This window comes from Hyla sarda, unplaced genomic scaffold (assembly GCF_029499605.1).
Source record: "Hyla sarda isolate aHylSar1 unplaced genomic scaffold, aHylSar1.hap1 scaffold_932, whole genome shotgun sequence".
In the NCBI taxonomy this organism is placed as follows: domain Eukaryota; kingdom Metazoa; phylum Chordata; class Amphibia; order Anura; family Hylidae; genus Hyla; species Hyla sarda.
The window spans coordinates 39,023-55,588 of NW_026610962.1; the positions used below are offsets into that span (position 1 = coordinate 39,023).

General features: G+C 42.8%; 3 non-coding genes and 2 pseudogenes across 3 annotated transcripts; all 5 read right to left on the reverse strand.

Moving 5' to 3' along the window:
* Window positions 1–1,262: 1,262 nt before the first annotated feature.
* LOC130350023 (U2 spliceosomal RNA) lies at window positions 1,263–1,453 on the reverse strand. The gene has a single exon (XR_008887233.1). It is a non-coding gene; the product is annotated as a U2 spliceosomal RNA (small nuclear RNA).
* A 2,091-nt stretch (window positions 1,454–3,544) lies between these two features.
* Window positions 3,545–3,735, reverse strand: LOC130350024 (U2 spliceosomal RNA). The gene has a single exon (XR_008887234.1). It is a non-coding gene; the product is annotated as a U2 spliceosomal RNA (small nuclear RNA).
* A 2,092-nt stretch (window positions 3,736–5,827) lies between these two features.
* LOC130350041 (U2 spliceosomal RNA) lies at window positions 5,828–6,003 on the reverse strand (annotated as a pseudogene).
* A 6,801-nt stretch (window positions 6,004–12,804) lies between these two features.
* On the reverse strand, window positions 12,805–12,995 carry LOC130350025 (U2 spliceosomal RNA). Its single transcript, XR_008887235.1, has one exon. It is a non-coding gene; the product is annotated as a U2 spliceosomal RNA (small nuclear RNA).
* A 2,100-nt stretch (window positions 12,996–15,095) lies between these two features.
* On the reverse strand, window positions 15,096–15,300 carry LOC130350046 (U2 spliceosomal RNA; annotated as a pseudogene).
* Between the last annotated feature and the right edge of the window lie 1,266 nt (window positions 15,301–16,566).

The window sequence follows — 16,566 nt, forward strand, 5'->3', positions numbered from 1 at the left end:
CTCAACGGAGAATACGTTTATATATATGTGTGTGTGTGCGCGTATATATATATATATATATATATATATATATATATATATATATATATATTTCTCCGCCGAAATCACTTTTAAACCCATTTCCACCTTTTTTTCCCTTCTCTTCCTCTTACTTTTTTTTCACGTTTTTTTACGTTTTTCTCCTTTTCGCCTCTTTTCTGGGCGTATTATTCTTCTTTTTCTTCTTTTTTTTCGTCTAATGCATACCCCATCAGTGCAGCAATGCTTATTCAATACCGCCAGCAGATGGAGACACTGGGGGATAATTTTCTAAGGATTTATACTGATTTTTCCTGTCTGAATTTGTCGCACAGAAAGTTGCAGGCCAAATATGTGTGACATTTCTGCGACTTTAGCTTCTAGAGCATTTTTACAACATTATACATAGGTGCTGAATACATAAAAAGCGACTGTTCAGCGACAGACAAGTCGCATCGGCTGAAAGTAGGCCAGAATGTCAGTCCATGTTGGAGCAGGTTTAGATACAGTCTAAAGTATAGATCTCAAAGTCTGTGCACAGAATTTAGCAAGGGCCTCGCACCTTCTGATGCATCAGGTAGGTGCACAATAGCATAGCCTAACCCTCTGTACTTTGGTCTATATTGATGCGGGACATAGACAGCCAGCTGATGACCAATCCATTAGTGCAATGGATGGCTGGAAGCATTTGTCTTTGCCTTTGCAATACCACAGAAGCAATGCATGGTCAATGTACAGCAATGACACACCTGTGTGAACAGCCAGGAGACCCCCCCCCCCCATGTTATGTTACATAGTTACATAGTTAGTACGGTCGAAAAAAGACATATGTCCATCACGTTCAACCAGGGAATTAAGGGGTAGGGGTGTGGCGCGATATTGGGGAAGGGATGAGATTTTATATTTCTTCATAAGCATTAATCTTATTTTGTCAATTAGGAACATTCAGCACCCACCCGCTATCAAGGCAGCTGCCTATCATGTCATGCCCTACCTGCACAGGTGTGCTGGCTACTCAAATGATCCAATTAAGGAGGCCATTTAGTCAGCAGCAGCAGAAGTCCTGTGCCTGGACGCTCCAACAGGGGCCAGACACAAGCAGAAGCAGAAGCAGCAGAAGCAGCAGCAGCACCACCTTTTGTTTTTTGGCTGCAGCAGCAGCAAGGCCCACAGGGCTGGCTAGCTGGCTAGCCAGCAAGCAGGTAGCAATGAAAGTAGGAATCTTTCTTTTTAACCCTGTAAGGGGGTGGTGCACTGTACCCGAAGATACTGCCATATCGGGTCAATGCATAGGGCGACGGAAGCAAGCTTCGAAATCGGCCCCCGTTCTCAAAAATCCATTTAATATATGGTCCCCAGATAGGGGACGTATCAGATATTAAACTGATAAGAACAGATACTACACTTGATCTTAGCCAAAAGGCCGAGAAGCGATAACCGTGAAAGGGGCGGGCCCAACAAGGTCCCCTTCATGGGCACTATCACTGCTTGCTGTCAGGGAGGCTGCCAGACAATTTTCCATGCACACTCTGGGCTGGGGGGCAGTCAACCACCAGTACACACAGCAGAACCTAAACCCATACCATTATTGCTAAGCAGCAAGACAGGGGCCCATTGCACTCCCACGGGGCCTTTTTAAATGCAATCCATAACCCGGATTTGCCAGGAACCCTTCTTACTCCTCCTACTTGCATGTGACACTGGGCTTAGGATCTGCATAGGAAACACACACACAAGCACACACCTACCTTTGTTGCCTGCAGATGCCTCCTTGGCTGTCCCCAAACGGTATCAAACCAACACCCACGGGAAGCTGTAAGCATAGAGGACATGCCTGCACCCCATTGGACTTACCTGTGTGGGTTAAATCCGGGTTATTTGACAACCTATGGCGGTGATGGTTCTGCTCAGGCAGAGCAGTGCTGATGCTCCTCATAAAGCTGTCGCTGCTGTGAAGGTTCTAGGTGACATCACAAATCCCTATGGTTACATACACAACAAAGCTGGGTTGTTGTTGTTTACACTCTGCAAGGCCTGTGGAAGTGAGTGACATCATAGCACTGTAGTTCTGAGGGTTCTAGATGGATGCAACAATCTCCTGTTGCTTCTATGAAGGCCATAATAGACGACATCACCAAACAGCTCCATAGTCACATACACAGCAAAGGAGAGATGTTGTTTACACCTAGTGATGTCAGTGGTATTGAGTGACATCACAGCACAGTGCTAAGGCTCCTGGGCCTGGACACAGCAGCGGCTGCAATATCTCAACGGAGAATACGTTTATATATATGTGTGTGTGTGCGCGTATATATATATATATATATATATATATATATATATATATATATATATTTCTCCGCCGAAATCACTTTTAAACCCATTTCCACCTTTTTTTCCCTTCTCTTCCTCTTACTTTTTTTTCACGTTTTTTTACGTTTTTCTCCTTTTCGCCTCTTTTCTGGGCGTATTATTCTTCTTTTTCTTCTTTTTTTTCGTCTAATGCATACCCCATCAGTGCAGCAATGCTTATTCAATACCGCCAGCAGATGGAGACACTGGGGGATAATTTTCTAAGGATTTATACTGATTTTTCCTGTCTGAATTTGTCGCACAGAAAGTTGCAGGCCAAATATGTGTGACATTTCTGCGACTTTAGCTTCTAGAGCATTTTTACAACATTATACATAGGTGCTGAATACATAAAAAGCGACTGTTCAGCGACAGACAAGTCGCATCGGCTGAAAGTAGGCCAGAATGTCAGTCCATGTTGGAGCAGGTTTAGATACAGTCTAAAGTATAGATCTCAAAGTCTGTGCACAGAATTTAGCAAGGGCCTCGCACCTTCTGATGCATCAGGTAGGTGCACAATAGCATAGCCTAACCCTCTGTACTTTGGTCTATATTGATGCGGGACATAGACAGCCAGCTGATGACCAATCCATTAGTGCAATGGATGGCTGGAAGCATTTGTCTTTGCCTTTGCAATACCACAGAAGCAATGCATGGTCAATGTACAGCAATGACACACCTGTGTGAACAGCCAGGAGACCCCCCCCCCCCATGTTATGTTACATAGTTACATAGTTAGTACGGTCGAAAAAAGACATATGTCCATCACGTTCAACCAGGGAATTAAGGGGTAGGGGTGTGGCGCGATATTGGGGAAGGGATGAGATTTTATATTTCTTCATAAGCATTAATCTTATTTTGTCAATTAGGAACATTCAGCACCCACCCGCTATCAAGGCAGCTGCCTATCATGTCATGCCCTACCTGCACAGGTGTGCTGGCTACTCAAATGATCCAATTAAGGAGGCCATTTAGTCAGCAGCAGCAGAAGTCCTGTGCCTGGACGCTCCAACAGGGGCCAGACACAAGCAGAAGCAGAAGCAGCAGAAGCAGCAGCAGCACCACCTTTTGTTTTTTGGCTGCAGCAGCAGCAAGGCCCACAGGGCTGGCTAGCTGGCTAGCCAGCAAGCAGGTAGCAATGAAAGTAGGAATCTTTCTTTTTAACCCTGTAAGGGGGTGGTGCACTGTACCCGAAGATACTGCCATATCGGGTCAATGCATAGGGCGACGGAAGCAAGCTTCGAAATCGGCCCCCGTTCTCAAAAATCCATTTAATATATGGTCCCCAGATAGGGGACGTATCAGATATTAAACTGATAAGAACAGATACTACACTTGATCTTAGCCAAAAGGCCGAGAAGCGATAACCGTGAAAGGGGCGGGCCCAACAAGGTCCCCTTCATGGGCACTATCACTGCTTGCTGTCAGGGAGGCTGCCAGACAATTTTCCATGCACACTCTGGGCTGGGGGGCAGTCAACCACCAGTACACACAGCAGAACCTAAACCCATACCATTATTGCTAAGCAGCAAGACAGGGGCCCATTGCACTCCCACGGGGCCTTTTTAAATGCAATCCATAACCCGGATTTGCCAGGAACCCTTCTTACTCCTCCTACTTGCATGTGACACTGGGCTTAGGATCTGCATAGGAAACACACACACAAGCACACACCTACCTTTGTTGCCTGCAGATGCCTCCTTGGCTGTCCCCAAACGGTATCAAACCAACACCCACGGGAAGCTGTAAGCATAGAGGACATGCCTGCACCCCATTGGACTTACCTGTGTGGGTTAAATCCGGGTTATTTGACAACCTATGGCGGTGATGGTTCTGCTCAGGCAGAGCAGTGCTGATGCTCCTCATAAAGCTGTCGCTGCTGTGAAGGTTCTAGGTGACATCACAAATCCCTATGGTTACATACACAACAAAGCTGGGTTGTTGTTGTTTACACTCTGCAAGGCCTGTGGAAGTGAGTGACATCATAGCACTGTAGTTCTGAGGGTTCTAGATGGATGCAACAATCTCCTGTTGCTTCTATGAAGGCCATAATAGACGACATCACCAAACAGCTCCATAGTCACATACACAGCAAAGGAGAGATGTTGTTTACACCTAGTGATGTCAGTGGTATTGAGTGACATCACAGCACAGTGCTAAGGCTCCTGGGCCTGGACACAGCAGCGGCTGCAATATCTCAACGGAGAATACGTTTATATATATGTGTGTGTGTGCGCGTATATATATATATATATATATATATATATATATATATATATATATATTTCTCCGCCGAAATCACTTTTAAACCCATTTCCACCTTTTTTTCCCTTCTCTTCCTCTTACTTTTTTTTCACGTTTTTTTACGTTTTTCTCCTTTTCGCCTCTTTTCTGGGCGTATTATTCTTCTTTTTCTTCTTTTTTTTCGTCTAATGCATACCCCATCAGTGCAGCAATGCTTATTCAATACCGCCAGCAGATGGAGACACTGGGGGATAATTTTCTAAGGATTTATACTGATTTTTCCTGTCTGAATTTGTCGCACAGAAAGTTGCAGGCCAAATATGTGTGACATTTCTGCGACTTTAGCTTCTAGAGCATTTTTACAACATTATACATAGGTGCTGAATACATAAAAAGCGACTGTTCAGCGACAGACAAGTCGCATCGGCTGAAAGTAGGCCAGAATGTCAGTCCATGTTGGAGCAGGTTTAGATACAGTCTAAAGTATAGATCTCAAAGTCTGTGCACAGAATTTAGCAAGGGCCTCGCACCTTCTGATGCATCAGGTAGGTGCACAATAGCATAGCCTAACCCTCTGTACTTTGGTCTATATTGATGCGGGACATAGACAGCCAGCTGATGACCAATCCATTAGTGCAATGGATGGCTGGAAGCATTTGTCTTTGCCTTTGCAATACCACAGAAGCAATGCATGGTCAATGTACAGCAATGACACACCTGTGTGAACAGCCAGGAGACCCCCCCCCCCCCATGTTATGTTACATAGTTACATAGTTAGTACGGTCGAAAAAAGACATATGTCCATCACGTTCAACCAGGGAATTAAGGGGTAGGGGTGTGGCGCGATATTGGGGAAGGGATGAGATTTTATATTTCTTCATAAGCATTAATCTTATTTTGTCAATTAGGAACATTCAGCACCCACCCGCTATCAAGGCAGCTGCCTATCATGTCATGCCCTACCTGCACAGGTGTGCTGGCTACTCAAATGATCCAATTAAGGAGGCCATTTAGTCAGCAGCAGCAGAAGTCCTGTGCCTGGACGCTCCAACAGGGGCCAGACACAAGCAGAAGCAGAAGCAGCAGAAGCAGCAGCAGCACCACCTTTTGTTTTTTGGCTGCAGCAGCAGCAAGGCCCACAGGGCTGGCTAGCTGGCTAGCCAGCAAGCAGGTAGCAATGAAAGTAGGAATCTTTCTTTTTAACCCTGTAAGGGGGTGGTGCACTGTACCCGAAGATACTGCCATATCGGGTCAATGCATAGGGCGACGGAAGCAAGCTTCGAAATCGGCCCCCGTTCTCAAAAATCCATTTAATATATGGTCCCCAGATAGGGGACGTATCAGATATTAAACTGATAAGAACAGATTTTTTACTTTTAGATATAATATTCTTAGACTAAAAGACCTTACGCAGTCCAGATTATACTTAGTCTGCTAAAAGCATATTCCACAGATGTAGATTCCAAAGACTTTTAGCCACTTTGTGACCTAATCTTTTTTTATCCAATAAATAGAAAACATACATCTCACTAAGAGCTAGGCGAACACAATCTTTAGAGGTAATAGTGTCTCTTTTAAAAAGAAGAATATTCCTCGTCTTCCATAGTGCAATTTTAATACAATTTATACTAATCCACAAAACCCGAGACTTTTCCACAGATAAAACATTATAAAATCCATATAAAATAACTTCATGATTTAAAAAATTAAGATCAGAAATGAATTTTAGTAAGGGTCCTATCAAATGCCATATCTCTTGGGCGTAAAAACAGTTCCAAAAAAGGTGTAAAACTGTTTCCTCACTAGGACACCCCATTCTCGGGCACTTTGCACTACGACACAATCCTCTTCTGTGTTGGAATTCTCTGGTAGGCAAACATTGATGTGCTATCTGCCAGGCCAGATCTTTTAAGTCATTAGATAAGAATCCCATATTCACCATCCTCCAAACTCTTAGAGATTTCTCAGTGGAATAATTAGATATTAAGCAAATCTGTTCTATCTTCCTGATTTCAGGAACTAATTTTCGTGCATTACTACAAATTTCTTGACTAAAATTAGCAATGCCATAAATACGAATAATCTTTTCTAAAACCACATAGTGCGCTGGGGGAATAAATAAGATTGGGGACGTTAAAGGTAAGGTTATCCACTTTCTTTTTCTAAAAATGTGACCTGCAGCATATTTTAAAAAATAAGACCAATAACAGTTTCTTTGCAAGCCATTAAAACACATAGAAAAAAAGTGAATATATAAAAACCTTTTTAAATCAGGCACATCCTTACCCCCCAATTTCTTTGTCTTCATCATTACATCTCTCCTGAGTTTATCCATTTTAGACCCCCATAAAAAATGAAAGCAAATCTTGTTTAAAAACTTTAAGGTGCGTTCACTCGGTGGGAAAACCAAGCTTAAATATAGCATGATAGGTAGCAACAAAGCTTTCATTATCAGTACTTTTCCTTCTATTGTTAATTTCCTCATTTTCCAAAAACTTATTTTCTTTTGCACTTTCTCTTTGACGATGGACCAGCTTTCCTCTCCATTATTTTCATTGTCAAAGATGACACCCAAGATTTTGATTTTATCATATTGCACATTCACCTCCGTATTGCCCCAATTCCCTATTGCAAAGCAATCACATTTATTTTTATTTAATTTGAAGCCAGAGCCCTCACAAAAAAATTCTGTCTGTCTGATAGCACGTTTCAGGGATGGTTCATCTGGACATAGAATATTAACATCATCCATGTATGCTATCGTCTTTACGCTCTGTCCTCCACTTCCAGGGATTGGCACTCCTCTAATGAGCTTATCTTTTCTCAAAACATTCAACAGAGGTTCTATTGCACATATGAAAAGAATGGGTGATAGGGGGCACCCCTGTTTCACCCCAGACTGTAAACATACCTCTTGGGATAAAAAACCGTTAATTAAAATACGACTAAAACAGTTTTTATATAAAAGTGCAATTTTTCCAACAATAAAATCAGGAAAATTCATTTTCTTTAAAACCAACCATAAAAAATCATGAGAAACACGGTCATAAGCCTTTTGAAAATCCAAGGATAAAATTGCCAATTTCTGATCACATTGTTTCTGATACCATAAAACATCTTTTACAAGGTTTAGATGATCACTTATTTTCCTTCCAGGTACTCCGCATACTTGGTCACTGTGTATAACCTTAGAAATTACCTGCTTGAGCCTATTTGCTAAAATTTTTGCTAAAACCTTATAGTCTGTATTTAGCAGGGTAATAGGCCTCCAATTTTCTAATTTAGAGATGTCTCCTTTTTTAAAAATCAGAGTAACAACACCATCTCTCCAGGACGCAGGTAAAATCTCAGATTTAAAAGCACAGTTAAAAATACCTAAAAGATCATCTTTTAAAATGGACCAAAAACACAGATAAAATTCAACTGGCAACCCATCCGAACCAGGTGTTTTACCATTTAAAAAACTCTTAAAAGTGCTTAAAAGTTCAGGTAAAAAGATTTCATCACAAAGGCTCTCTTGGTCAGTTTTGTCAAGTTTTGAATCCAAGGTATCTAAAACATCATTAGTAAAGGAAATATCAATATCTTTTTTATTAAAAAGCTCCTGATAAAATACTTGTGCTTCTCGCAACATCTCTTCATTAGTTATCTTCCCTTCTATTACAGATATCATTTCTTTCTTTCCCACCACCTTCTTAAAAAAGAATCTCGAACACTTTTCATCATTCTCCAGACATTGCACCTTGCTGTTAAAAATCATTTCTTTTCCTTTTTGACTAATGGCATTTTTTATTTCATTCTTTGTCTGAGCAATAACATCATCCATCTCAAGCCCGGCTTGCTTTAGTTTATAATATGTTTGGATTTTAGTGTTTAACATTTTAAACCATAACTTTTTCTCCTTAGCCTTTTGGATGCCCACACGGATAAAAAACAGTTTAGTCCACTTTTTAACATCCTCCCACCAATCCAAAATATTTTTATATTGGGATTGACGCAATCTCCATTTGTTATAAGCAGCAATAAAATCATTTTTTGTTTTCATGTCCTCTAATAAAGTAGTGTTGAGCTTCCAAACGCCTCTGCCTTTCTCTAGGCCAGGTAAAGTGACATGTGCATGTAATAACTTATGATCAGAGAAAATATTCGATAAAAGAGAAACCTCAACTAGATTAAAACTTTCCGATAAAAAAATAAAATCAATCCTGGATTTGCAGACATTATTTTCCCATGTGTAACCAGGGTCGTCTGGGTATTTTCTCCTCCAGACATCGGTAAAGTTAAAATCCTCAGTCATACTCTTAATCTGTTTCTCTGTTTTATCCACTCTGACATGCACACTTCCACTCTCACGATGATCACCACTCATACAACAATTAAAATCTCCAGCCATTAAAATAGGTGTTGAACCTGGGATAAAAGCCTGAATATCATTAATCAAGTCGGCTCTCTCATTTTTTTCAGGAGAAGCATAGATGTTAAAAAGCTTAATCTCTGAGCCATTGTACTTAATATTAACTAATAGCGCTCTACCAGGTATAATTTCTAAGAAGGACAAAACTTGTACATCTGAACCTCTAAACAAGATCCCAACACCTGAAGATCTGTTCAGATTGTCACCCGACCAGACCGATGGTCCCAAAGTCCAGCTACGACAAAGGTCCTCATAATTTGGACTATGTTCAATTCCACATTCTTGTAAAAAGAACAGAGAACAGTCCAAGGTCTCTAAAAAACTAAACAAAGCAGCCCTTCTCGTAGGGCTCTTTAGACCTCTCACATTAAGAGAGGAGCACTTTAAGGAAGCTATTCGCTACTGGAGTTTGAGTCCGATATGAAACCCACAGGTGACTCCGGGCTTTCGAACTCTTTGATATTTTTTGGATCGGACGCTGATCTTATAGAAGGCCTCCATGCATGTTGACTGTCCTCACATTCGTCTGAGCTTTTTTTGACAGGCCGTTTAATGCCAAGTTGTGGCTCATCTCCAAGTTCCTTCTTCCGCTTGATCTCCTTCACGCCAACCTCCATGGCTTCACTGCTCACTAGTGACCCTCCACCACCAGAACCCTCCACAGAAGGTCTCCCCTCTGTCTCAGGCACAGCAGAAAGGTCCATAAGCTCCGCCACGACATGAGAAGTTACAGCCGGCTTTTCTGAAGGCGCCTCAGACCGCTGGGGTGCTTTCGCAGGTGGTACTTCAGCTTGCACTACACCCACTCTCCCCGCTACACGGTCAGCCCACGATCTAGCTACACTGGAACGGAGACTGCAATCTTTAAAGGCATGGCCTTCTTCACCACAAATGTTGCAGACGATTTTAGCACAGTCCTTAGAAACATGGCCTTCTTGATTGCACCGACCACAGCGAACTGTAGTGTCCGTGCAAACTTCCATAGTATGTCCGAATTTCTTACATTTCCTACAAAAAGTAGGCATCTCGGGATAAAACAAATAGCCCTTATCCCGACCGATAGAAAAGTTGGAGGGTGGATGACACAACCCTCCAATGCCAGTAGCATCCTCCTTCATTTTCACAAAAAACTTATGTTTCCCCGTCCATAGGTCTTCTGAATTCATCACCTTATGGGAATACTTAACAGAACTGCAGTATTTCCCCAAAAAGAGCTCAATATGGGACACAGTCACAAAGGGATTGTGCATACACACAACTAGAGGAATATCGCCTCCAGTATACAACACTGTGACCGTGATCCCATCAAGCTCAGCAAGGTCTTGATTGCTTTTCAGCTTCTCAAAAAGATTCTGGCATGCATAAGCAGAGTCCAGAGTTAGGATGAAGCTGCCCTTCCGAGGATCTCTGAGACAGACGATGTTCTCTTTCTTCACCCCAAGAAGCTTGTAGAGAGTTTCTTTCACAAAATAAGAAAGTTGGACGAGTTCTTGCTTGTCTTCATCAACATCAAAGCGAAAGGAAAAACGAATCCGCGTTTCACCGGATGTAAGGTAACGGATGCGAACACCCATCTTGTCGATCGCCTTTTCGGTTCCTCGTAGCAGCCCCCCTTGGAAAAGGTAGGACAAACTCCCAGGATCCTCCTGACCAGACACTTGATCTAGCCAAAAGGCCGAGAAGCGATAACCGTGAAAGGGGCGGGCCCAACAAGGTGCCCTTCATGGGCACTATCACTGCTTGCTGTCAGGGAGGCTGCCAGACAATTTTCCATGCACACTCTGGGCTGGGGGGCAGTCAACCACCAGTACACACAGCAGAACCTAAACCCATACCATTATTGCTAAGCAGCAAGACAGGGGCCCATTGCACTCCCACGGGGCCTTTTTAAATGCAATCCATAACCCGGATTTGCCAGGAACCCTTCTTACTCCTCCTACTTGCATGTGACACCGGGCTTAGGATCTGCATAGGAAACACACACACAAGCACACACCTACCTTTGTTGCCTGCAGATGCCTCCTTGGCTGTCCCCAAACGGTATCAAACCAACACCCACGGGAAGCTGTAAGCATAGAGGACATGCCTGCACCCCATTGGACTTACCTGTGTGGGTTAAACCCGGGTTATTTGACAACCTATGGCGGTGATGGTTCTGCTCAGGCAGAGCAGTGCTGATGCTCCTCATAAAGCTGTCGCTGCTGTGAAGGTTCTAGGTGACATCACAAATCCCTATGGTTACATACACAACAAAGCTGGGTTGTTGTTGTTTACACTCTGCAAGGCCTGTGGAAGTGAGTGACATCATAGCACTGTAGTTCTGAGGGTTCTAGATGGATGCAACAATCTCCTGTTGCTTCTATGAAGGCCATAATAGACGACATCACCAAACAGCTCCATAGTCACATACACAGCAAAGGAGAGATGTTGTTTACACCTAGTGATGTCAGTGGTATTGAGTGACATCACAGCACAGTGCTAAGGCTCCTGGGCCTGGACACAGCAGCGGCTGCAATATCTCAACGGAGAATACGTTTATATATATGTGTGTGTGTGCGCGTATATATATATATATATATATATATATATATATATATATATATATTTCTCCGCCGAAATCACTTTTAAACCCATTTCCACCTTTTTTTCCCTTCTCTTCCTCTTACTTTTTTTTCACGTTTTTTTACGTTTTTCTCCTTTTCGCCTCTTTTCTGGGCGTATTATTCTTCTTTTTCTTCTTTTTTTTCGTCTAATGCATACCCCATCAGTGCAGCAATGCTTATTCAATACCGCCAGCAGATGGAGACACTGGGGGATAATTTTCTAAGGATTTATACTGATTTTTCCTGTCTGAATTTGTCGCACAGAAAGTTGCAGGCCAAATATGTGTGACATTTCTGCGACTTTAGCTTCTAGAGCATTTTTACAACATTATACATAGGTGCTGAATACATAAAAAGCGACTGTTCAGCGACAGACAAGTCGCATCGGCTGAAAGTAGGCCAGAATGTCAGTCCATGTTGGAGCAGGTTTAGATACAGTCTAAAGTATAGATCTCAAAGTCTGTGCACAGAATTTAGCAAGGGCCTCGCACCTTCTGATGCATCAGGTAGGTGCACAATAGCATAGCCTAACCCTCTGTACTTTGGTCTATATTGATGCGGGACATAGACAGCCAGCTGATGACCAATCCATTAGTGCAATGGATGGCTGGAAGCATTTGTCTTTGCCTTTGCAATACCACAGAAGCAATGCATGGTCAATGTACAGCAATGACACACCTGTGTGAACAGCCAGGAGACCCCCCCCCCCCATGTTATGTTACATAGTTACATAGTTAGTACGGTCGAAAAAAGACATATGTCCATCAAGTTCAACCAGGGAATTAAGGGGTAGGGGTGTGGCGCGATATTGGGGAAGGGATGAGATTTTATATTTCTTCATAAGCATTAATCTTATTTTGTCAATTAGGAACATTCAGCACCCACCCGCTATCAAGGCAGCTGCCTATCATGTCATGCCCTACCTGCACAGGTGTGCTGGCTACTCAAATGATCCAATTAAGGAGGCCATTTAGTCAGCAGCAGCAGAAGTCCTGTGCCTGGACGCTCCAACAGCGGCCAGACACAAGCAGAAGCAGAAGCAGCAGAAGCAGCAGCAGCACCACCTTTTGTTTTTTGGCTGCAGCAGCAGCAAGGCCCACAGGGCTGGCTAGCTGGCTAGCCAGCAAGCAGGTAGCAATGAAAGTAGGAATCTTTCTTTTTAACCCTGTAAGGGGGTGGTGCACTGTACCCGAAGATACTGCCATATCGGGTCAATGCATAGGGCGACGGAAGCAAGCTTCGAAATCGGCCCCCGTTCTCAAAAATCCATTTAATATATGGTCCCCAGATAGGGGACGTATCAGATATTAAACTGATAAGAACAGATACTACACTTGATCTTAGCCAAAAGGCCGAGAAGCGATAACCGTGAAAGGGGCGGGCCCAACAAGGTGCCCTTCATGGGCACTATCACTGCTTGCTGTCAGGGAGGCTGCCAGACAATTTTCCATGCACACTCTGGGCTGGGGGGCAGTCAACCACCAGTACACACAGCAGAACCTAAACCCATACCATTATTGCTAAGCAGCAAGACAGGGGCCCATTGCACTCCCACGGGGCCTTTTTAAATGCAATCCATAACCCGGATTTGCCAGGAACCCTTCTTACTCCTCCTACTTGCATGTGACACTGGGCTTAGGATCTGCATAGGAAACACACACACAAGCACACACCTACCTTTGTTGCCTGCAGATGCCTCCTTGGCTGTCCCCAAACGGTATCAAACCAACACCCATGGGAAGCTGTAAGCATAGAGGACATGCCTGCACCCCATTGGACTTACCTGTGTGGGTTAAACCCGGGTTATTTGACAACCTATGGCGGTGATGGTTCTGCTCAGGCAGAGCAGTGCTGATGCTCCTCATAAAGCTGTCGCTGCTGTGAAGGTTCTAGGTGACATCACAAATCCCTATGGTTACATACACAACAAAGCTGGGTTGTTGTTGTTTACACTCTGCAAGGCCTGTGGAAGTGAGTGACATCATAGCACTGTAGTTCTGAGGGTTCTAGATGGATGCAACAATCTCCTGTTGCTTCTATGAAGGCCATAATAGACGACATCACCAAACAGCTCCATAGTCACATACACAGCAAAGGAGAGATGTTGTTTACACCTAGTGATGTCAGTGGTATTGAGTGACATCACAGCACAGTGCTAAGGCTCCTGGGCCTGGACACAGCAGCGGCTGCAATATCTCAACGGAGAATACGTTTATATATATGTGTGTGTGTGCGCGTATATATATATATATATATATATATATATATATATATATATATATATATTTCTCCGCCGAAATCACTTTTAAACCCATTTCCACCTTTTTTTCCCTTCTCTTCCTCTTACTTTTTTTTCACGTTTTTTTACGTTTTTCTCCTTTTCGCCTCTTTTCTGGGCGTATTATTCTTCTTTTTCTTCTTTTTTTTCGTCTAATGCATACCCCATCAGTGCAGCAATGCTTATTCAATACCGCCAGCAGATGGAGACACTGGGGGATAATTTTCTAAGGATTTATACTGATTTTTCCTGTCTGAATTTGTCGCACAGAAAGTTGCAGGCCAAATATGTGTGACATTTCTGCGACTTTAGCTTCTAGAGCATTTTTACAACATTATACATAGGTGCTGAATACATAAAAAGCGACTGTTCAGCGACAGACAAGTCGCATCGGCTGAAAGTAGGCCAGAATGTCAGTCCATGTTGGAGCAGGTTTAGATACAGTCTAAAGTATAGATCTCAAAGTCTGTGCACAGAATTTAGCAAGGGCCTCGCACCTTCTGATGCATCAGGTAGGTGCACAATAGCATAGCCTAACCCTCTGTACTTTGGTCTATATTGATGCGGGACATAGACAGCCAGCTGATGACCAATCCATTAGTGCAATGGATGGCTGGAAGCATTTGTCTTTGCCTTTGCAATACCACAGAAGCAATGCATGGTCAATGTACAGCAATGACACACCTGTGTGAACAGCCAGGAGACCCCCCCCCTCCCCCCCCCATGTTATGTTACATAGTTACATAGTTAGTACGGTCGAAAAAAGACATATGTCCATCAAGTTCAACCAGGGAATTAAGGGGTAGGGGTGTGGCGCGATATTGGGGAAGGGATGAGATTTTATATTTCTTCATAAGCATTAATCTTATTTTGTCAATTAGGAACATTCAGCACCCACCCGCTATCAAGGCAGCTGCCTATCATGTCATGCCCTACCTGCACAGGTGTGCTGGCTACTCAAATGATCCAATTAAGGAGGCCATTTAGTCAGCAGCAGCAGAAGTCCTGTGCCTGGACGCTCCAACAGCGGCCAGACACAAGCAGAAGCAGAAGCAGCAGAAGCAGCAGCAGCACCACCTTTTGTTTTTTGGCTGCAGCAGCAGCAAGGCCCACAGGGCTGGCTAGCTGGCTAGCCAGCAAGCAGGTAGCAATGAAAGTAGGAATCTTTCTTTTTAACCCTGTAAGGGGGTGGTGCACTGTACCCGAAGATACTGCCATATCGGGTCAATGCATAGGGCGACGGAAGCAAGCTTCGAAATCGGCCCCCGTTCTCAAAAATCCATTTAATATATGGTCCCCAGATAGGGGACGTATCAGATATTAAACTGATAAGAACAGATTTTTTTTTTTTTTTTTTTTTTTCCTCAGTTACAGACTATTGTTCAAGCGATCATCAGGTCACCTACCAAAACTCATCACTTCTAAACAAAGTCTGAAAAAACATCATGCGGAAAAATATCTCAATAAGAAAACTATAAGAGAAGCACAAATTCAAAACCTTGATCAGGATACTTACAACTTTCTCCATTCCTTGTATCTCCAAATCTTTTCAGCCTCTTCCTCTCCCATTCTCTTCTTGTCAAATAGAAAAATAATAAACAACCTTCCAAAAAAAAGTCTCTTCAACTCCCTTGGAGAAATACACACATTTTTAAAAACAAGCAGGTTTCTAGAATCCCATAAAACTTCTTTAAAAACAGAAAATACAATCCAGCTTTCACGTGTGTCCTCTCTCCTGCTAAAATCCTGACCAATAAAAATCTTCTCAAAATTAAAATCAACATATCCCGTGATTGCAGAAAAAAACCTCTGTAGAAGCATAAAAAATTCTCTTGCATAAAAACAGTTCCAAAATAAGTGCACTGTATCCTCCCTGCCTCCACAACCCTCTCTTGGACATTTCTCGCTCACTCTTATTCCTCGTCCATTCAGGAAAGCTCTGGTTGGGAGGCAGCCATGAAAAGTCATCCAGTTTACATCTCTCTGTCTATTCGATAATCCTCTAACATTAAAAAGATTCCAGATCTTCACAGACTGAGCAGTAGTGCAGAATGGTACTTCATATAATCTCTCATTTTTTCTTATTTCATTTTCAATTTTCTTTTTCTCAGGTTTTCCCAGGGAACTCAAACCAAATTGATCACTGAAAGACCTGAGAACCACATAGAAGGTAGGTATAACTTGCGCTATTGGTCTCCTCAGATCCTTCTCACACCAGCCCCATTTGGAAAACAACCATCCTGCCAAATACCTGCTCATGTCTGCCACCCAATTATTGCACTGAGACACTTTATAAATTAAAAGAAAGTAATGAGTCTTTAAAAACAGATTAATATCCGGGAAATTATATCCGCCTTTCTTCACGCTCTTCATCACTTCCTCCCTCTTCATCTTTTCCATCTTTGAACCCCAGAAAAAAATAAACAACTTCCTTGTCATCCTTCTGGTCCATAATTTGCCGGGTGGGAAAACCATTGCAGTATATAATAGTAGTGGCAAAATTACTGCCTTTAAAATCAGAACTTTACCTTTAAGGGACAAGTTTCTCAATTTCCAAAAAGATAATTTCTTCTCTATCTTCTCCTCCAACTTCTCATAACTTTTCCCTCCTTTTAGATTTTTTTCAAAAACAACCCCTAACACTTCAATATCTTCCT